We start from the raw sequence: 21,116 nt of genomic DNA on the forward strand, positions 1-21,116 counted from the left end.
CTCTCAGTCCCCTCCGGCCCTAGGGACGTGCAACCCAGGCCCTGGCCCTGACCGGACCCATCCACAGGCCCAAAGCCAGGGAGAGCCACCCGCGCCACCAGGGTGCAGCATCTCCAGTCTGCAGCCACCCTTCGTCACAAGCCTTCAGTCTGGGCCCTGGAACCCTCGTCAGCGACCGGAGCCCCGCCCGATGTCCGGTCCCTTCACTGTCTACACGTCACCTCTCCTGACCCAGGGAGGTGAGAGAGAGGATGAGAGAAGGCCAGAGACGGAGCAAGAGAGAGGCGGAGAGAGACAGACGGGGACTGTGGGGACAGACTCGCAGAGAGCACTCTCCAGGCTCTGGGCCTCGCGTGGAGGGGTGCTGCTTGGGGGCTGCATGGTCATCAGCTGTGACCGCTTGGCCATCAGCTGTTGCCAGTTGGCCACTGGCCACCGGAGGAGCTGCGGTGGCCAAGCTAGGAAGCGCGGATGGTGGACTGCAAATTGCAGAGGGGCGCGGATTGCAGTGGGCCCGCTTGGCGGGTCGACGGGCGGTGTGTCGGTGGGTTGGCAGAGAAGCGGCCGACAGGTTGGGGATCGGGCGGCTCCGGCTTGCCGTGTCTCCGAGCCAGCCGCCCGTGAGACATAGTGCTATGAGCCCCCTATCCGTGGCTCTGTTGGTGTTCCCTCTTGGCCTCGCCATATCCTGCGTTCTTGTGCGGGCAGAGGGACTAGAGTCCCCGCAGGACAGGGACCGACAGAGAGAACGGGAGGAGGAGAAAGAGGGAGCGAGATCGAAATATACACCTATATGTACCTGTATGTACCTAGACATACAGAGAGACATGGACAGAGACAGAGAAAGAGGGGGCTGGCACGCGGGGAGAGAGCTCCTGAGCCAGAGCCAGAGCCCAACAGGCACGTCACAGAGCCAGAGAGACATGGGGTGGGGGAGGGGGGAGGGACGCACAAGCGGGCACACGGACTGGGACAGACGCACTGACGCTGCTTTGAAGTGGCAGCTTCTCAACCGAAGTGTGGTCATGCCCGTGGCTGGGCTCCACTAAGGAGGCAGTGCCCGGGCATTGAAAGTCACCCTTGAAGCCCCCGGGCCGGGCGGGAGGGCCAGTGGGCTCCGAGCCCCGCCCAGGAACCCCCCGCCCCGCGGGAGGAGAGTGGCAGCCCACAGGCACCCTGGTTGAGAGTGTTGTGTGCCTGCGTGCCTGCACTTCCCCTTGTGGTGGTCTCTCCTGGAGTCCGAGGGCGTGCGGTGTGTTGGGGTGCTGCTCCCTCAGTCCCCTGCTTTGTCCCGGCTCTTTGTACCCTGTGTGTTGGGGCCACTGCGGGAAGGGAGGGTTCCTGGCTCTTGTGGGCGATGGGAGGGGGCGCGCGGGGGTGTGGGGAGAGGTGCCTGCCGGCGGAGACACAGGCTCGGCTAACTGCTGCTGGCTGACTGCCTGCCTCAGCGAAGAGGACTAAGAAGAGGGTGTGGGGGTGAGCCCTGGCCGACGGGCCTGGTGTGCGGCCGGGGCTGCCAGCTTGTAGCGCCGGGTGGCTGACCGGCCTCTGGCCAGGGGGAACTTCGGCTGGATGGGCGGCTGCAGAGGGGCAAGGGGCGGCAGGGGTTCGGAGGGAGCCACGCAGGGGCGGCGGCGCAAAAGGAGAGGCGAGCAAAAGCCTACAGGTATTCCCAGGCGGTCTCCCATCCAAGCACTAACCAGGCCCCTCCCTGCTTAGCTCCCGAGATCAGAGGAGATCGGGCGCGTTCAGGGTGGTATGGCCATAGACGATGGGACTCGGCTCCCCGCGCCCCAAGAGCCTGCTCCCGGCCTGCCTCGTGAGCGCCCGCCATGCAGATGCGCGGCTCCGGTGGCGAGCATCGACCTGCTGGCCGGCTCTGCCAGCACCGCGTCCCCCCCCCCCCAGTCCGGCTCCCCGCCTCTTCCGAATGCCCCTGGCGTGGGCGGCGGGCTACTCCTGGCCGGCAGCGAGGCCCCTTCGCGCCACCCGAGGCTCCATGGGACACTGCCACTTCCCTGATGGTGCCAGAAGTCGTGGAACTCTGGCATCCTGGGACTCCCCGGACCCAGACCGCCATACACCCCGCCCCCCTACCGCCACCAGGTTTACCAACAACCGCACCCCCAAGGCTGGGGGAGGCCTGCACCAGCAGGCAACCCTGGGCTTGGGAGTTGTGGGAGGACCCCGCGGCGGCGGCTTGGGCGGCTGCGGGGGGGGGGGCTGCGGCGGCGGCGGCGGCGGCGGCGGCAGCAGCGGCGGCGGGGGACGCGGCGGAGGCGAGGGAGGGTGGGGAGGTAGGCGATGGCAACCGCGAGGATGGCGCCAGGGCGGCGATGGCGGTGGCGACAATGGGGGCTTTGACGGTGGGCGCTGGGGCACGGGGGTCGATGGCGGCGGCGGCGGCGGCGGCGGCGGCGGCGGGGGCGGAGGAGGCCGGGAGAGCAGAGGCGGGAGATTGAGGGAGTATGGCGATGGTGGCGGAGGCGGGCCTGGGGCGGGGGCGGGGGAGATGGCGGTGCAGGAGGCGGGGAGAGCAGAGGAGGGAGATTGAGGGAGTGCGGCAATGGCGGCAGCGGGGGCGGGGGTGGGGAAGAGGGCAGCACTGGCGGCGGGGGTGGGGAGCGCGGTGCTGGCGGCCGAGGGGGGGAGAGCAGAGGAGGGAGTTTGAGGGAGTACGGCGATGGCGGCAGCGGGGGCGGGGAGGGGGCGAGGGCAGCGCTGGCGGAGGGGGTGGGGAGCGCGGTGATCGCGGCGGCGGCGGCGGGAGAAGCGGGGGCTGATCGCGAGCAGCGATGGCGGCGGCGGCGGCGGCGGCGGCGTCGGCTGCGGCGCGGGAGGGTTGCGAGGTCGGCGATGGAGGCGGCGGCAGCGTTGGGGGCTGTGTCGGCGGGCGCTGGGCGCGGGGAGGGTTGGCGCCGGCGGCGGCGGTAGCGGGGAAGAGGGCGGTGCTGGCGGCGGAGGAGGGGAGAGCAGAGGCGGGAGATTGAAGCAGTACAGCCATGGCGGTGGCGAGGGCGGGGGCAGGGGTGAGGTCAGCGCTGGAGGGGGGTGTGGGGAGCGCGGTGATGGCGGCGGATTAGGCGGTGGCGGCGGGGGCGAGGGCAGCGCTGTTGGCGGTGGCGGCGATCGAAGGTCGGCGAAGGGATCGAGATGACAGCCTCCGGGACTGAAGAGGACTGAGAAGAGGGTGTGCGGGGGAGCCCTGGCCGACGGGCCTGGTGTGCGGCCGGGGCTGCCAGCTTGTAGTGCCTGGCGGCTAACCCTCTGCTGGTCAGGGGGGCCTTCGGCTGGCTGGGCGGCTGCAGAGAGGCAAGGGGCGGCAGGGGTTCGGAGGGAGCCACGCCGGGGCCGCGGCGCAAAAGGAGAGGCGAGCAAAAGCCTGCAGCTATTCCCAGGCGGTCTCCCATCCAAGTACTAACCAGGCCCCTCCCTGCTTAGCTCCCGAGATCAGACGAGATCTGGCGCGTGCAGGGTGGTGTGGCCTTAGGCGCTGGGACCCGGCTCCCGGCACTCCAAGAGCCTGCTCCCGACCTGCTTCTGAGCGCACGCCATGCTGCTGGGCCGCTCGGGTGGCGAGCATGTCTGCCCGAGCGCCTCCCGCCAGCTCCCCGCCTCCTCCAGACGCCGCTGGTGTGGGCGACGGGCTCCTCCTGGCCCGCAGCGAGGCCCCTTCGCGCCCCCCAGTGGCTCTAACGGGCCTCTGTCACTTCCCTGACTGTGACATATGTCTGGGCGCCCTGGCATCCTGGGCCTCCCCAGGCCCCGAAGGGCTTTCACCCCGCCCCCCTACCCCAACCCCTCTCATCTCCCCCCAGCCCCACAACCGCACACCCCCCTTGCTGCTGTGCTGTCCCCACCTCTCAGGGCCACCGAGGGGGTCGCAGGGTCCTCTCAGTCCCCTCCACCCTAGGGACGTGCAACCCAGGCCCTGGCCCTGGCCGGCCCCACCCACTGGCCCAAAGCCAGGGAGAGCCACCCGCCACCAGGGGGCAGCACCTCCAGTCTGCCGCCACCCTTCCTCACACAGCCTTCTTTCTGGGTTCTCGCCCCTCGTCAGCGACCGGCGTCCCGCCCGATCACTGTTCACTTCACTGGCTACACGTCACCTCTCCTGACCCAGGGAGGTGAGAGAGAGGATGAGAGAAGGCCAGAGACGGAGCAAGAGAGAGGCGGAGAGAGACAGACGGGGACTGTGCGGACAGACTCGCAGAGAGCACTCTCCAGGCTCTGGGCCTCGCGTGGAGGGGTGCTGCGTGCGGGCTGCATGGATATCAGCTGTGACCGCTTGGCCATCAGCTGTTGCCAGTTGGCCATTGGCCACCGGCAGAGCTGCGGTGGCCAAGCTAGGAAGCGCGGATTGTGGACTGCAAATTGCAGAGGGGCGCGGACTGCAGTTGGCCGGCTTGGTGGGTCGGTAGGTTGGTGGGTCTGTTGGTTGGCAGAGAATCGGCCGGCAGGCTGGGGATCGGGCGGCTCCGGCTTGCCGAGTCTCCAAGCCAGCCGCCCGTGAGACATGGTGCTATGAGCCCCCTATCCGTGGTCTGTTGGTGTTCCCTCTTGGCCTCGCCAAATCCTGCATTCTTGTGCGGGCAGAGGGGCTAGAGTCCCCGCAGGACAGGGACAGACAGACAGAACGGGAGGAGGAGTAAGAGGGAGCGAGATGGAAATATGCTCGTATATGTACATGTATGTATCTAGACATACAGAGAGACATGGACAGAGACAGAGAAAGAGGGGGCTGGCACGCGGGGAGAGAGTTCCTGAGCCAGAGCCAGAGCCCAACAGGCACGTCACAGAGCCCGACGGATATGGGGTGGGGGAGGGTGTGAGGGACGCACAGGCGGGCACACGGACTGTTACAGACGCACTGAGGCTGTGTTGAAGTGGCAGCTCCTCCACCGGAGTGTGGTCGTGCCCGGGGCTGGGCTCCGCTAAGGAGGCATTGCCCTGGCGTTGGCAGTCACCATTGAAGCCTCCGGGGCGGGCCGCCAGGGTCTCCGGAGGGCCTGTGGTCTCTGAGCCCCGCCCAGGCACCCGCCCGCGGGAGGAGAGTGGCAGCCCCCAGGCACCCTGGTTGTGAGGGTTGTGCGCCTGCGTGCCTGCTCTGCCCTTGTGGTGGTCTCCCCCGGAGTCGATGGCGCGTGGTGTGTTGGGGTGCTGCTCCCGCCGTCCCCTGGTTTGTCCCGGCTCTTTGTGCCCTGTGTTTCAGGGACACCGTGGCCGGCGGGAAGGGAGGGCTCCTGGCTCTTGTGGGAGACGGGAGGGGCGCGCGGGGGTGTGGGGCGAGGTGCCTGCCAGCGGAGACAGAAGACTCCGGTGGGGCGGGGCGGGTGGGCGTCCCGTTTGCCCGAGGACACGCCGATCCTGTGTGTCGGGTCCCGGGGGCAGGCGCAGGGATGGGCGTGCCCTGGGCTCGGGCCGAGGTGCAAAGCACCGGCACGTCCTGGGATGGAGAGAGCCTGGTGGAGGCCTGCGCCGGCAGGCAGCCCTGGGCTTGGGCGTTGGGGGTTGCGGCGGCGGCAGGGTCGGGGAGCGAGAGGGAGCCCTGCGATGGCGGTGGCGGCGGCGGCGGCGACCGAGACGCGGCTGACTGCTGCAGGCTGACGGCCTGCCTCGGCGAAGAGCACTAAGAAGAGGGAGTGGGGGGGAGCCCTGGCCGACAGGCCTGGTGTGCGGCCGGGGATGCGAGCTTGTAGTGCCGGGCGACTGACCCTCCTCTGGCCAGGGGGACCTTCGGCTGCCTGGGCGGCTGCAGAGGGGCAAAGGGCGGCAGGGGTTCGGAGGGAGCCACGCCGGGGCGGCGGCGCAAAAGGAGAGGCGAGCAAAAGCCTGCAGCTATTCCCAGGCGGTCTCCCATCCAAGTACTAACCAGGCCCCTCCCTGCTTAGCTCCCGAGATCAGAGGAGATCGGGCGCGTTCAGGGTGGTATGGCCGTAGATGCTGGGACCCGGCTCCCCGCGCCCCAAGAGCCTGCTCCCGGCCTGCCTCTGACCGCGCGCCGTGCTGCTGGGCCGCTAGGGTGGCGAGCACGTCTGCCTGAGCGCCTGCCGCCCGCTCCCCGCCTCCTCCGGACGCCGCTGGTGTGGGCGACGGGCTACTCCTGGCCCGCAGCGAGGCCCCTTCGCGCCCCCCAGTGGCTCCACGGGCCTCTGTCACTTCCCTGACTGTGACATATGTCTGGGCGCCCTGGCATCCTGGGCCTCCCCAGGCCCCGAAGGGCTTTCACCCCGCCCCCCTACCCCAACCCCTCTCATCTCCCCCCAGCCCCACAACCGCACACCCCCCTTGCTGCTGTGCTGTCCCCACCTCTCAGGGCCACCGAGGGGGTCGCAGGGTCCTCTCAGTCCCCTCCGGCCCTAGGGACGTGCAACCCAGGCCCTGGCCCTGACCGGACCCATCCACAGGCCCAAAGCCAGGGAGAGCCACCCGCGCCACCAGGGTGCAGCATCTCCAGTCTGCAGCCACCCTTCGTCACAAGCCTTCAGTCTGGGCCCTGGAACCCTCGTCAGCGACCGGAGCCCCGCCCGATGTCCGGTCCCTTCACTGTCTACACGTCACCTCTCCTGACCCAGGGAGGTGAGAGAGAGGATGAGAGAAGGCCAGAGACGGAGCAAGAGAGAGGCGGAGAGAGACAGACGGGGACTGTGGGGACAGACTCGCAGAGAGCACTCTCCAGGCTCTGGGCCTCGCGTGGAGGGGTGCTGCTTGGGGGCTGCATGGTCATCAGCTGTGACCGCTTGGCCATCAGCTGTTGCCAGTTGGCCACTGGCCACCGGAGGAGCTGCGGTGGCCAAGCTAGGAAGCGCGGATGGTGGACTGCAAATTGCAGAGGGGCGCGGATTGCAGTGGGCCCGCTTGGCGGGTCGACGGGCGGTGTGTCGGTGGGTTGGCAGAGAAGCGGCCGACAGGTTGGGGATCGGGCGGCTCCGGCTTGCCGTGTCTCCGAGCCAGCCGCCCGTGAGACATAGTGCTATGAGCCCCCTATCCGTGGCTCTGTTGGTGTTCCCTCTTGGCCTCGCCATATCCTGCGTTCTTGTGCGGGCAGAGGGACTAGAGTCCCCGCAGGACAGGGACCGACAGAGAGAACGGGAGGAGGAGAAAGAGGGAGCGAGATCGAAATATACACCTATATGTACCTGTATGTACCTAGACATACAGAGAGACATGGACAGAGACAGAGAAAGAGGGGGCTGGCACGCGGGGAGAGAGCTCCTGAGCCAGAGCCAGAGCCCAACAGGCACGTCACAGAGCCAGAGAGACATGGGGTGGGGGAGGGGGGAGGGACGCACAAGCGGGCACACGGACTGGGACAGACGCACTGACGCTGCTTTGAAGTGGCAGCTTCTCAACCGAAGTGTGGTCATGCCCGTGGCTGGGCTCCACTAAGGAGGCAGTGCCCGGGCATTGAAAGTCACCCTTGAAGCCCCCGGGCCGGGCGGGAGGGCCAGTGGGCTCCGAGCCCCGCCCAGGAACCCCCCGCCCCGCGGGAGGAGAGTGGCAGCCCACAGGCACCCTGGTTGAGAGTGTTGTGTGCCTGCGTGCCTGCACTTCCCCTTGTGGTGGTCTCTCCTGGAGTCCGAGGGCGTGCGGTGTGTTGGGGTGCTGCTCCCTCAGTCCCCTGCTTTGTCCCGGCTCTTTGTACCCTGTGTGTTGGGGCCACTGCGGGAAGGGAGGGTTCCTGGCTCTTGTGGGCGATGGGAGGGGGCGCGCGGGGGTGTGGGGAGAGGTGCCTGCCGGCGGAGACACAGGCTCGGCTAACTGCTGCTGGCTGACTGCCTGCCTCAGCGAAGAGGACTAAGAAGAGGGTGTGGGGGTGAGCCCTGGCCGACGGGCCTGGTGTGCGGCCGGGGCTGCCAGCTTGTAGCGCCGGGTGGCTGACCGGCCTCTGGCCAGGGGGAACTTCGGCTGGATGGGCGGCTGCAGAGGGGCAAGGGGCGGCAGGGGTTCGGAGGGAGCCACGCAGGGGCGGCGGCGCAAAAGGAGAGGCGAGCAAAAGCCTACAGGTATTCCCAGGCGGTCTCCCATCCAAGCACTAACCAGGCCCCTCCCTGCTTAGCTCCCGAGATCAGAGGAGATCGGGCGCGTTCAGGGTGGTATGGCCATAGACGATGGGACTCGGCTCCCCGCGCCCCAAGAGCCTGCTCCCGGCCTGCCTCGTGAGCGCCCGCCATGCAGATGCGCGGCTCCGGTGGCGAGCATCGACCTGCTGGCCGGCTCTGCCAGCACCGCGTCCCCCCCCCCCCCAGTCCGGCTCCCCGCCTCTTCCGAATGCCCCTGGCGTGGGCGGCGGGCTACTCCTGGCCGGCAGCGAGGCCCCTTCGCGCCACCCGAGGCTCCATGGGACACTGCCACTTCCCTGATGGTGCCAGAAGTCGTGGAACTCTGGCATCCTGGGACTCCCCGGACCCAGACCGCCATACACCCCGCCCCCCTACCGCCACCAGGTTTACCAACAACCGCACCCCCAAGGCTGGGGGAGGCCTGCACCAGCAGGCAACCCTGGGCTTGGGAGTTGTGGGAGGACCCCGCGGCGGCGGCTTGGGCGGCTGCGGAGGGGGGGGGGCTGCGGCGGCGGCGGCGGCGGCGGCGGCGGCGGCGGCAGCAGCGGCGGCGGGGGACGCGGCGGAGGCGAGGGAGGGTGGGGAGGTAGGCGATGGCAACCGCGAGGATGGCGCCAGGGCGGCGATGGCGGTGGCGACAATGGGGGCTTTGACGGTGGGCGCTGGGGCACGGGGGTCGATGGCGGCGGCGGCGGCGGCGGCGGCGGCGGCGGCGGCGGCGGCGGCGGCGGAGGAGGCCGGGAGAGCAGAGGCGGGAGATTGAGGGAGTATGGCGATGGTGGCGGCGGAGGGCCTGGGGCGGGGGCGGGGGAGATGGCGGTGCAGGAGGCGGGGAGAGCAGAGGAGGGAGATTGAGGGAGTGCGGCAATGGCGGCAGCGGGGGCGGGGGTGGGGAAGAGGGCAGCACTGGCGGCGGGGGTGGGGAGCGCGGTGCTGGCGGCCGAGGGGGGGAGAGCAGAGGAGGGAGTTTGAGGGAGTACGGCGATGGCGGCAGCGGGGGCGGGGAGGGGGCGAGGGCAGCGCTGGCGGAGGGGGTGGGGAGCGCGGTGATCGCGGCGGCGGCGGCGGGAGAAGCGGGGGCTGATCGCGAGCAGCGATGGCGGCGGCGGCGGCGGCGGCGGCGTCGGCTGCGGCGCGGGAGGGTTGCGAGGTCGGCGATGGAGGCGGCGGCAGCGTTGGGGGCTGTGTCGGCGGGCGCTGGGCGCGGGGAGGGTTGGCGCCGGCGGCGGCGGTAGCGGGGAAGAGGGCGGTGCTGGCGGCGGAGGAGGGGAGAGCAGAGGCGGGAGATTGAAGCAGTACAGCCATGGCGGTGGCGAGGGCGGGGGCAGGGGTGAGGTCAGCGCTGGAGGGGGGTGTGGGGAGCGCGGTGATGGCGGCGGATTAGGCGGTGGCGGCGGGGGCGAGGGCAGCGCTGTTGGCGGTGGCGGCGATCGAAGGTCGGCGAAGGGATCGAGATGACAGCCTCCGGGACTGAAGAGGACTGAGAAGAGGGTGTGCGGGGGAGCCCTGGCCGACGGGCCTGGTGTGCGGCCGGGGCTGCCAGCTTGTAGTGCCTGGCGGCTAACCCTCTGCTGGTCAGGGGGGCCTTCGGCTGGCTGGGCGGCTGCAGAGAGGCAAGGGGCGGCAGGGGTTCGGAGGGAGCCACGCCGGGGCCGCGGCGCAAAAGGAGAGGCGAGCAAAAGCCTGCAGCTATTCCCAGGCGGTCTCCCATCCAAGTACTAACCAGGCCCCTCCCTGCTTAGCTCCCGAGATCAGACGAGATCTGGCGCGTGCAGGGTGGTGTGGCCTTAGGCGCTGGGACCCGGCTCCCGGCACTCCAAGAGCCTGCTCCCGACCTGCTTCTGAGCGCACGCCATGCTGCTGGGCCGCTCGGGTGGCGAGCATGTCTGCCCGAGCGCCTCCCGCCAGCTCCCCGCCTCCTCCAGACGCCGCTGGTGTGGGCGACGGGCTCCTCCTGGCCCGCAGCGAGGCCCCTTCGCGCCCCCCAGTGGCTCTAACGGGCCTCTGTCACTTCCCTGACTGTGACATATGTCTGGGCGCCCTGGCATCCTGGGCCTCCCCAGGCCCCGAAGGGCTTTCACCCCGCCCCCCTACCCCAACCCCTCTCATCTCCCCCCAGCCCCACAACCGCACACCCCCCTTGCTGCTGTGCTGTCCCCACCTCTCAGGGCCACCGAGGGGGTCGCAGGGTCCTCTCAGTCCCCTCCACCCTAGGGACGTGCAACCCAGGCCCTGGCCCTGGCCGGCCCCACCCACTGGCCCAAAGCCAGGGAGAGCCACCCGCCACCAGGGGGCAGCACCTCCAGTCTGCCGCCACCCTTCCTCACACAGCCTTCTTTCTGGGTTCTCGCCCCTCGTCAGCGACCGGCGTCCCGCCCGATCACTGTTCACTTCACTGGCTACACGTCACCTCTCCTGACCCAGGGAGGTGAGAGAGAGGATGAGAGAAGGCCAGAGACGGAGCAAGAGAGAGGCGGAGAGAGACAGACGGGGACTGTGCGGACAGACTCGCAGAGAGCACTCTCCAGGCTCTGGGCCTCGCGTGGAGGGGTGCTGCGTGCGGGCTGCATGGATATCAGCTGTGACCGCTTGGCCATCAGCTGTTGCCAGTTGGCCATTGGCCACCGGCAGAGCTGCGGTGGCCAAGCTAGGAAGCGCGGATTGTGGACTGCAAATTGCAGAGGGGCGCGGACTGCAGTTGGCCGGCTTGGTGGGTCGGTAGGTTGGTGGGTCTGTTGGTTGGCAGAGAATCGGCCGGCAGGCTGGGGATCGGGCGGCTCCGGCTTGCCGAGTCTCCAAGCCAGCCGCCCGTGAGACATGGTGCTATGAGCCCCCTATCCGTGGTCTGTTGGTGTTCCCTCTTGGCCTCGCCAAATCCTGCATTCTTGTGCGGGCAGAGGGGCTAGAGTCCCCGCAGGACAGGGACAGACAGACAGAACGGGAGGAGGAGTAAGAGGGAGCGAGATGGAAATATGCTCGTATATGTACATGTATGTATCTAGACATACAGAGAGACATGGACAGAGACAGAGAAAGAGGGGGCTGGCACGCGGGGAGAGAGTTCCTGAGCCAGAGCCAGAGCCCAACAGGCACGTCACAGAGCCCGACGGATATGGGGTGGGGGAGGGTGTGAGGGACGCACAGGCGGGCACACGGACTGTTACAGACGCACTGAGGCTGTGTTGAAGTGGCAGCTCCTCCACCGGAGTGTGGTCGTGCCCGGGGCTGGGCTCCGCTAAGGAGGCATTGCCCTGGCGTTGGCAGTCACCATTGAAGCCTCCGGGGCGGGCCGCCAGGGTCTCCGGAGGGCCTGTGGTCTCTGAGCCCCGCCCAGGCACCCGCCCGCGGGAGGAGAGTGGCAGCCCCCAGGCACCCTGGTTGTGAGGGTTGTGCGCCTGCGTGCCTGCTCTGCCCTTGTGGTGGTCTCCCCCGGAGTCGATGGCGCGTGGTGTGTTGGGGTGCTGCTCCCGCCGTCCCCTGGTTTGTCCCGGCTCTTTGTGCCCTGTGTTTCAGGGACACCGTGGCCGGCGGGAAGGGAGGGCTCCTGGCTCTTGTGGGAGACGGGAGGGGCGCGCGGGGGTGTGGGGCGAGGTGCCTGCCAGCGGAGACAGAAGACTCCGGTGGGGCGGGGCGGGTGGGCGTCCCGTTTGCCCGAGGACACGCCGATCCTGTGTGTCGGGTCCCGGGGGCAGGCGCAGGGATGGGCGTGCCCTGGGCTCGGGCCGAGGTGCAAAGCACCGGCACGTCCTGGGATGGAGAGAGCCTGGTGGAGGCCTGCGCCGGCAGGCAGCCCTGGGCTTGGGCGTTGGGGGTTGCGGCGGCGGCAGGGTCGGGGAGCGAGAGGGAGCCCTGCGATGGCGGTGGCGGCGGCGGCGGCGACCGAGACGCGGCTGACTGCTGCAGGCTGACGGCCTGCCTCGGCGAAGAGCACTAAGAAGAGGGAGTGGGGGGGAGCCCTGGCCGACAGGCCTGGTGTGCGGCCGGGGATGCGAGCTTGTAGTGCCGGGCGACTGACCCTCCTCTGGCCAGGGGGACCTTCGGCTGCCTGGGCGGCTGCAGAGGGGCAAAGGGCGGCAGGGGTTCGGAGGGAGCCACGCCGGGGCGGCGGCGCAAAAGGAGAGGCGAGCAAAAGCCTGCAGCTATTCCCAGGCGGTCTCCCATCCAAGTACTAACCAGGCCCCTCCCTGCTTAGCTCCCGAGATCAGAGGAGATCGGGCGCGTTCAGGGTGGTATGGCCGTAGACGCTGGGACCCGGCTCCCCGCGCCCCAAGAGCCTGCTCCCGGCCTGCCTCTGACCGCGCGCCGTGCTGCTGGGCCGCTAGGGTGGCGAGCACGTCTGCCTGAGCGCCTGCCGCCCGCTCCCCGCCTCCTCCGGACGCCGCTGGTGTGGGCGACGGGCTACTCCTGGCCCGCAGCGAGGCCCCTTCGCGCCCCCCAGTGGCTCCACGGGCCTCTGTCACTTCCCTGACTGTGACATATGTCTGGGCGCCCTGGCATCCTGGGCCTCCCCAGGCCCCGAAGGGCTTTCACCCCGCCCCCCTACCCCAACCCCTCTCATCTCCCCCCAGCCCCACAACCGCACACCCCCCTTGCTGCTGTGCTGTCCCCACCTCTCAGGGCCACCGAGGGGGTCGCAGGGTCCTCTCAGTCCCCTCCGGCCCTAGGGACGTGCAACCCAGGCCCTGGCCCTGACCGGACCCATCCACAGGCCCAAAGCCAGGGAGAGCCACCCGCGCCACCAGGGTGCAGCATCTCCAGTCTGCAGCCACCCTTCGTCACAAGCCTTCAGTCTGGGCCCTGGAACCCTCGTCAGCGACCGGAGCCCCGCCCGATGTCCGGTCCCTTCACTGTCTACACGTCACCTCTCCTGACCCAGGGAGGTGAGAGAGAGGATGAGAGAAGGCCAGAGACGGAGCAAGAGAGAGGCGGAGAGAGACAGACGGGGACTGTGGGGACAGACTCGCAGAGAGCACTCTCCAGGCTCTGGGCCTCGCGTGGAGGGGTGCTGCTTGGGGGCTGCATGGTCATCAGCTGTGACCGCTTGGCCATCAGCTGTTGCCAGTTGGCCACTGGCCACCGGAGGAGCTGCGGTGGCCAAGCTAGGAAGCGCGGATGGTGGACTGCAAATTGCAGAGGGGCGCGGATTGCAGTGGGCCCGCTTGGCGGGTCGACGGGCGGTGTGTCGGTGGGTTGGCAGAGAAGCGGCCGACAGGTTGGGGATCGGGCGGCTCCGGCTTGCCGTGTCTCCGAGCCAGCCGCCCGTGAGACATAGTGCTATGAGCCCCCTATCCGTGGCTCTGTTGGTGTTCCCTCTTGGCCTCGCCATATCCTGCGTTCTTGTGCGGGCAGAGGGACTAGAGTCCCCGCAGGACAGGGACCGACAGAGAGAACGGGAGGAGGAGAAAGAGGGAGCGAGATCGAAATATACACCTATATGTACCTGTATGTACCTAGACATACAGAGAGACATGGACAGAGACAGAGAAAGAGGGGGCTGGCACGCGGGGAGAGAGCTCCTGAGCCAGAGCCAGAGCCCAACAGGCACGTCACAGAGCCAGAGAGACATGGGGTGGGGGAGGGGGGAGGGACGCACAAGCGGGCACACGGACTGGGACAGACGCACTGACGCTGCTTTGAAGTGGCAGCTTCTCAACCGAAGTGTGGTCATGCCCGTGGCTGGGCTCCACTAAGGAGGCAGTGCCCGGGCATTGAAAGTCACCCTTGAAGCCCCCGGGCCGGGCGGGAGGGCCAGTGGGCTCCGAGCCCCGCCCAGGAACCCCCCGCCCCGCGGGAGGAGAGTGGCAGCCCACAGGCACCCTGGTTGAGAGTGTTGTGTGCCTGCGTGCCTGCACTTCCCCTTGTGGTGGTCTCTCCTGGAGTCCGAGGGCGTGCGGTGTGTTGGGGTGCTGCTCCCTCAGTCCCCTGCTTTGTCCCGGCTCTTTGTACCCTGTGTGTTGGGGCCACTGCGGGAAGGGAGGGTTCCTGGCTCTTGTGGGCGATGGGAGGGGGCGCGCGGGGGTGTGGGGAGAGGTGCCTGCCGGCGGAGACACAGGCTCGGCTAACTGCTGCTGGCTGACTGCCTGCCTCAGCGAAGAGGACTAAGAAGAGGGTGTGGGGGTGAGCCCTGGCCGACGGGCCTGGTGTGCGGCCGGGGCTGCCAGCTTGTAGCGCCGGGTGGCTGACCGGCCTCTGGCCAGGGGGAACTTCGGCTGGATGGGCGGCTGCAGAGGGGCAAGGGGCGGCAGGGGTTCGGAGGGAGCCACGCAGGGGCGGCGGCGCAAAAGGAGAGGCGAGCAAAAGCCTACAGGTATTCCCAGGCGGTCTCCCATCCAAGCACTAACCAGGCCCCTCCCTGCTTAGCTCCCGAGATCAGAGGAGATCGGGCGCGTTCAGGGTGGTATGGCCATAGACGATGGGACTCGGCTCCCCGCGCCCCAAGAGCCTGCTCCCGGCCTGCCTCGTGAGCGCCCGCCATGCAGATGCGCGGCTCCGGTGGCGAGCATCGACCTGCTGGCCGGCTCTGCCAGCACCGCGTCCCCCCCCCCCCAGTCCGGCTCCCCGCCTCTTCCGAATGCCCCTGGCGTGGGCGGCGGGCTACTCCTGGCCGGCAGCGAGGCCCCTTCGCGCCACCCGAGGCTCCATGGGACACTGCCACTTCCCTGATGGTGCCAGAAGTCGTGGAACTCTGGCATCCTGGGACTCCCCGGACCCAGACCGCCATACACCCCGCCCCCCTACCGCCACCAGGTTTACCAACAACCGCACCCCCAAGGCTGGGGGAGGCCTGCACCAGCAGGCAACCCTGGGCTTGGGAGTTGTGGGAGGACCCCGCGGCGGCGGCTTGGGCGGCTGCGGAGGGGGGGGGGCTGCGGCGGCGGCGGCGGCGGCGGCGGCGGCGGCGGCAGCAGCGGCGGCGGGGGACGCGGCGGAGGCGAGGGAGGGTGGGGAGGTAGGCGATGGCAACCGCGAGGATGGCGCCAGGGCGGCGATGGCGGTGGCGACAATGGGGGCTTTGACGGTGGGCGCTGGGGCACGGGGGTCGATGGCGGCGGCGGCGGCGGCGGCGGCGGCGGCGGCGGCGGCGGCGGCGGCGGAGGAGGCCGGGAGAGCAGAGGCGGGAGATTGAGGGAGTATGGCGATGGTGGCGGCGGAGGGCCTGGGGCGGGGGCGGGGGAGATGGCGGTGCAGGAGGCGGGGAGAGCAGAGGAGGGAGATTGAGGGAGTGCGGCAATGGCGGCAGCGGGGGCGGGGGTGGGGAAGAGGGCAGCACTGGCGGCGGGGGTGGGGAGCGCGGTGCTGGCGGCCGAGGGGGGGAGAGCAGAGGAGGGAGTTTGAGGGAGTACGGCGATGGCGGCAGCGGGGGCGGGGAGGGGGCGAGGGCAGCGCTGGCGGAGGGGGTGGGGAGCGCGGTGATCGCGGCGGCGGCGGCGGGAGAAGCGGGGGCTGATCGCGAGCAGCGATGGCGGCGGCGGCGGCGGCGGCGTCGGCTGCGGCGCGGGAGGGTTGCGAGGTCGGCGATGGAGGCGGCGGCAGCGTTGGGGGCTGTGTCGGCGGGCGCTGGGCGCGGGGAGGGTTGGCGCCGGCGGCGGCGGTAGCGGGGAAGAGGGCGGTGCTGGCGGCGGAGGAGGGGAGAGCAGAGGCGGGAGATTGAAGCAGTACAGCCATGGCGGTGGCGAGGGCGGGGGCAGGGGTGAGGTCAGCGCTGGAGGGGGGTGTGGGGAGCGCGGTGATGGCGGCGGATTAGGCGGTGGCGGCGGGGGCGAGGGCAGCGCTGTTGGCGGTGGCGGCGATCGAAGGTCGGCGAAGGGATCGAGATGACAGCCTCCGGGACTGAAGAGGACTGAGAAGAGGGTGTGCGGGGGAGCCCTGGCCGACGGGCCTGGTGTGCGGCCGGGGCTGCCAGCTTGTAGTGCCTGGCGGCTAACCCTCTGCTGGTCAGGGGGGCCTTCGGCTGGCTGGGCGGCTGCAGAGAGGCAAGGGGCGGCAGGGGTTCGGAGGGAGCCACGCCGGGGCCGCGGCGCAAAAGGAGAGGCGAGCAAAAGCCTGCAGCTATTCCCAGGCGGTCTCCCATCCAAGTACTAACCAGGCCCCTCCCTGCTTAGCTCCCGAGATCAGACGAGATCTGGCGCGTGCAGGGTGGTGTGGCCTTAGGCGCTGGGACCCGGCTCCCGGCACTCCAAGAGCCTGCTCCCGACCTGCTTCTGAGCGCACGCCATGCTGCTGGGCCGCTCGGGTGGCGAGCATGTCTGCCCGAGCGCCTCCCGCCAGCTCCCCGCCTCCTCCAGACGCCGCTGGTGTGGGCGACGGGCTCCTCCTGGCCCGCAGCGAGGCCCCTTCGCGCCCCCCAGTGGCTCTAACGGGCCTCTGTCACTTCCCTGACTGTGACATATGTCTGGGCGCCCTGGCATCCTGGGCCTCCCCAGGCCCCGAAGGGCTTTCACCCCGCCCCCCTACCCCAACCCCTCTCATCTCCCCCCAGCCCCACAACCGCACACCCCCCTTGCTGCTGTGCTGTCCCCACCTCTCAGGGCCACCGAGGGGGTCGCAGGGTCCTCTCAGTCCCCTCCACCCTAGGGACGTGCAACCCAGGCCCTGGCCCTGGCCGGCCCCACCCACTGGCCCAAAGCCAGGGAGAGCCACCCGCCACCAGGGGGCAGCACCTCCAGTCTGCCGCCACCCTTCCTCACACAGCCTTCTTTCTGGGTTCTCGCCCCTCGTCAGCGACCGGCGTCCCGCCCGATCACTGTTCACTTCACTGGCTACACGTCACCTCTCCTGACCCAGGGAGGTGAGAGAGAGGATGAGAGAAGGCCAGAGACGGAGCAAGAGAGAGGCGGAGAGAGACAGACGGGGACTGTGCGGACAGACTCGCAGAGAGCACTCTCCAGGCTCTGGGCCTCGCGTGGAGGGGTGCTGCGTGCGGGCTGCATGGATATCAGCTGTGACCGCTTGGCCATCAGCTGTTGCCAGTTGGCCATTGGCCACCGGCAGAGCTGCGGTGGCCAAGCTAGGAAGCGCGGATTGTGGACTGCAAATTGCAGAGGGGCGCGGACTGCAGTTGGCCGGCTTGGTGGGTCGGTAGGTTGGTGGGTCTGTTGGTTGGCAGAGAATCGGCCGGCAGGCTGGGGATCGGGCGGCTCCGGCTTGCCGAGTCTCCAAGCCAGCCGCCCGTGAGACATGGTGCTATGAGCCCCCTATCCGTGGTCTGTTGGTGTTCCCTCTTGGCCTCGCCAAATCCTGCATTCTTGTGCGGGCAGAGGGGCTAGAGTCCCCGCAGGACAGGGACAGACAGACAGAACGGGAGGAGGAGTAAGAGGGAGCGAGATGGAAATATGCTCGTATATGTACATGTATGTATCTAGACATACAGAGAGACATGGACAGAGACAGAGAAAGAGGGGGCTGGCACGCGGGGAGAGAGTTCCTGAGCCAGAGCCAGAGCCCAACAGGCACGTCACAGAGCCCGACGGATATGGGGTGGGGGAGGGTGTGAGGGACGCACAGGCGGGCACACGGACTGTTACAGACGCACTGAGGCTGTGTTGAAGTGGCAGCTCCTCCACCGGAGTGTGGTCGTGCCCGGGGCTGGGCTCCGCTAAGGAGGCATTGCCCTGGCGTTGGCAGTCACCATTGAAGCCTCCGGGGCGGGCCGCCAGGGTCTCCGGAGGGCCTGTGGTCTCTGAGCCCCGCCCAGGCACCCGCCCGCGGGAGGAGAGTGGCAGCCCCCAGGCACCCTGGTTGTGAGGGTTGTGCGCCTGCGTGCCTGCTCTGCCCTTGTGGTGGTCTCCCCCGGAGTCGATGGCGCGTGGTGTGTTGGGGTGCTGCTCCCGCCGTCCCCTGGTTTGTCCCGGCTCTTTGTGCCCTGTGTTTCAGGGACACCGTGGCCGGCGGGAAGGGAGGGCTCCTGGCTCTTGTGGGAGACGGGAGGGGCGCGCGGGGGTGTGGGGCGAGGTGCCTGCCAGCGGAGACAGAAGACTCCGGTGGGGCGGGGCGGGTGGGCGTCCCGTTTGCCCGAGGACACGCCGATCCTGTGTGTCGGGTCCCGGGGGCAGGCGCAGGGATGGGCGTGCCCTGGGCTCGGGCCGAGGTGCAAAGCACCGGCACGTCCTGGGATGGAGAGAGCCTGGTGGAGGCCTGCGCCGGCAGGCAGCCCTGGGCTTGGGCGTTGGGGGTTGCGGCGGCGGCAGGGTCGGGGAGCGAGAGGGAGCCCTGCGATGGCGGTGGCGGCGGCGGCGGCGACCGAGACGCGGCTGACTGCTGCAGGCTGACGGCCTGCCTCGGCGAAGAGCACTAAGAAGAGGGAGTGGGGGGGAGCCCTGGCCGACAGGCCTGGTGTGCGGCCGGGGATGCGAGCTTGTAGTGCCGGGCGACTGACCCTCCTCTGGCCAGGGGGACCTTCGGCTGCCTGGGCGGCTGCAGAGGGGCAAAGGGCGGCAGGGGTTCGGAGGGAGCCACGCCGGGGCGGCGGCGCAAAAGGAGAGGCGAGCAAAAGCCTGCAGCTATTCCCAGGCGGTCTCCCATCCAAGTACTAACCAGGCCCCTCCCTGCTTAGCTCCCGAGATCAGAGGAGATCGGGCGCGTTCAGGGTGGTATGGCCGTAGACGCTGGGACCCGGCTCCCCGCGCCCCAAGAGCCTGCTCCCGGCCTGCCTCTGACCGCGCGCCGTGCTGCTGGGCCGCTAGGGTGGCGAGCACGTCTGCCTGAGCGCCTGCCGCCCGCTCCCCGCCTCCTCCGGACGCCGCTGGTGTGGGCGACGGGCTACTCCTGGCCCGCAGCGAGGCCCCTTCGCGCCCCCCAGTGGCTCCACGGGCCTCTGTCACTTCCCTGACTGTGACATATGTCTGGGCGCCCTGGCATCCTGGGCCTCCCCAGGCCCCGAAGGGCTTTCACCCCGCCCCCCTACCCCAACCCCTCTCATCTCCCCCCAGCCCCACAACCGCACACCCCCCTTGCTGCTGTGCTGTCCCCACCTCTCAGGGCCACCGAGGGGGTCGCAGGGTCCTCTCAGTCCCCTCCGGCCCTAGGGACGTGCAACCCAGGCCCTGGCCCTGACCGGACCCATCCACAGGCCCAAAGCCAGGGAGAGCCACCCGCGCCACCAGGGTGCAGCATCTCCAGTCTGCAGCCACCCTTCGTCACAAGCCTTCAGTCTGGGCCCTGGAACCCTCGTCAGCGACCGGAGCCCCGCCCGATGTCCGGTCCCTTCACTGTCTACACGTCACCTCTCCTGACCCAGGGAGGTGAGAGAGAGGATGAGAGAAGGCCAGAGACGGAGCAAGAGAGAGGCGGAGAGAGACAGACGGGGACTGTGGGGACAGACTCGCAGAGAGCACTCTCCAGGCTCTGGGCCTCGCGTGGAGGGGTGCTGCTTGGGGGCTGCATGGTCATCAGCTGTGACCGCTTGGCCATCAGCTGTTGCCAGTTGGCCACTGGCCACCGGAGGAGCTGCGGTGGCCAAGCTAGGAAGCGCGGATGGTGGACTGCAAATTGCAGAGGGGCGCGGATTGCAGTGGGCCCGCTTGGCGGGTCGACGGGCGGTGTGTCGGTGGGTTGGCAGAGAAGCGGCCGACAGGTTGGGGATCGGGCGGCTCCGGCTTGCCGTGTCTCCGAGCCAGCCGCCCGTGAGACATAGTGCTATGAGCCCCCTATCCGTGGCTCTGTTGGTGTTCCCTCTTGGCCTCGCCATATCCTGCGTTCTTGTGCGGGCAGAGGGACTAGAGTCCCCGCAGGACAGGGACCGACAGAGAGAACGGGAGGAGGAGAAAGAGGGAGCGAGATCGAAATATACACCTATATGTACCTGTATGTACCTAGACATACAGAGAGACATGGACAGAGACAGAGAAAGAGGGGGCTGGCACGCGGGGAGAGAGCTCCTGAGCCAGAGCCAGAGCCCAACAGGCACGTCACAGAGCCAGAGAGACATGGGGTGGGGGAGGGGGGAGGGACGCACAAGCGGGCACACGGACTGGGACAGACGCACTGACGCTGCTTTGAAGTGGCAGCTTCTCAACCGAAGTGTGGTCATGCCCGTGGCTGGGCTCCACTAAGGAGGCAGTGCCCGGGCATTGAAAGTCACCCTTGAAGCCCCCGGGCCGGGCGGGAGGGCCAGTGGGCTCCGAGCCCCGCCCAGGAACCCCCCGCCCCGCGGGAGGAGAGTGGCAGCCCACAGGCACCCTGGTTGAGAGTGTTGTGTGCCTGCGTGCCTGCACTTCCCCTTGTGGTGGTCTCTCCTGGAGTCCGAGGGCGTGCGGTGTGTTGGGGTGCTGCTCCCTCAGTCCCCTGCTTTGTCCCGGCTCTTTGTACCCTGTGTGTTGGGGCCACTGCGGGAAGGGAGGGTTCCTGGCTCTTGTGGGCGATGGGAGGGGGCGCGCGGGGGTGTGGGGAGAGGTGCCTGCCGGCGGAGACACAGGCTCGGCTAACTGCTGCTGGCTGACTGCCTGCCTCAGCGAAGAGGACTAAGAAGAGGGTGTGGGGGTGAGCCCTGGCCGACGGGCCTGGTGTGCGGCCGGGGCTGCCAGCTTGTAGCGCCGGGTGGCTGACCGGCCTCTGGCCAGGGGGAACTTCGGCTGGATGGGCGGCTGCAGAGGGGCAAGGGGCGGCAGGGGTTCGGAGGGAGCCACGCAGGGGCGGCGGCGCAAAAGGAGAGGCGAGCAAAAGCCTACAGGTATTCCCAGGCGGTCTCCCATCCAAGCACTAACCAGGCCCCTCCCTGCTTAGCTCCCGAGATCAGAGGAGATCGGGCGCGTTCAGGGTGGTATGGCCATAGACGATGGGACTCGGCTCCCCGCGCCCCAAGAGCCTGCTCCCGGCCTGCCTCGTGAGCGCCCGCCATGCAGATGCGCGGCTCCGGTGGCGAGCATCGACCTGCTGGCCGGCTCTGCCAGCACCGCGTCCCCCCCCCCCCAGTCCGGCTCCCCGCCTCTTCCGAATGCCCCTGGCGTGGGCGGCGGGCTACTCCTGGCCGGCAGCGAGGCCCCTTCGCGCCACCCGAGGCTCCATGGGACACTGCCACTTCCCTGATGGTGCCAGAAGTCGTGGAACTCTGGCATC

At 69.2% G+C, this 21,116-nt stretch overlaps 10 pseudogenes; all 10 read right to left on the bottom strand.

Annotated features, from left to right (window-relative positions):
- Positions 1 to 1,650: 1,650 nt before the first annotated feature.
- LOC148756384 (5S ribosomal RNA) lies at positions 1,651 to 1,770 on the bottom strand (annotated as a pseudogene).
- Positions 1,771 to 3,372: 1,602 nt separating this feature from the next.
- Positions 3,373 to 3,492, bottom strand: LOC148756385 (5S ribosomal RNA; annotated as a pseudogene).
- A 2,330-nt stretch (positions 3,493 to 5,822) lies between these two features.
- Positions 5,823 to 5,942, bottom strand: LOC148756386 (5S ribosomal RNA; annotated as a pseudogene).
- A 2,048-nt stretch (positions 5,943 to 7,990) lies between these two features.
- LOC148756387 (5S ribosomal RNA) lies at positions 7,991 to 8,110 on the bottom strand (annotated as a pseudogene).
- A 1,626-nt stretch (positions 8,111 to 9,736) lies between these two features.
- Positions 9,737 to 9,856, bottom strand: LOC148756388 (5S ribosomal RNA; annotated as a pseudogene).
- A 2,330-nt stretch (positions 9,857 to 12,186) lies between these two features.
- Positions 12,187 to 12,306, bottom strand: LOC148756389 (5S ribosomal RNA; annotated as a pseudogene).
- A 2,048-nt stretch (positions 12,307 to 14,354) lies between these two features.
- Positions 14,355 to 14,474, bottom strand: LOC148756390 (5S ribosomal RNA; annotated as a pseudogene).
- A 1,622-nt stretch (positions 14,475 to 16,096) lies between these two features.
- LOC148756391 (5S ribosomal RNA) lies at positions 16,097 to 16,216 on the bottom strand (annotated as a pseudogene).
- A 2,330-nt stretch (positions 16,217 to 18,546) lies between these two features.
- On the bottom strand, positions 18,547 to 18,666 carry LOC148756392 (5S ribosomal RNA; annotated as a pseudogene).
- Positions 18,667 to 20,714: 2,048 nt separating this feature from the next.
- On the bottom strand, positions 20,715 to 20,834 carry LOC148756393 (5S ribosomal RNA; annotated as a pseudogene).
- Positions 20,835 to 21,116: the final 282 nt, after the last annotated feature.

Source organism: Rhinolophus sinicus, chromosome 12 (assembly GCF_057876585.1).
Source record: "Rhinolophus sinicus isolate RSI-liver-muscle chromosome 12, RSI-T2T, whole genome shotgun sequence".
Classification (NCBI taxonomy): Eukaryota; Metazoa; Chordata; class Mammalia; order Chiroptera; family Rhinolophidae; genus Rhinolophus; species Rhinolophus sinicus.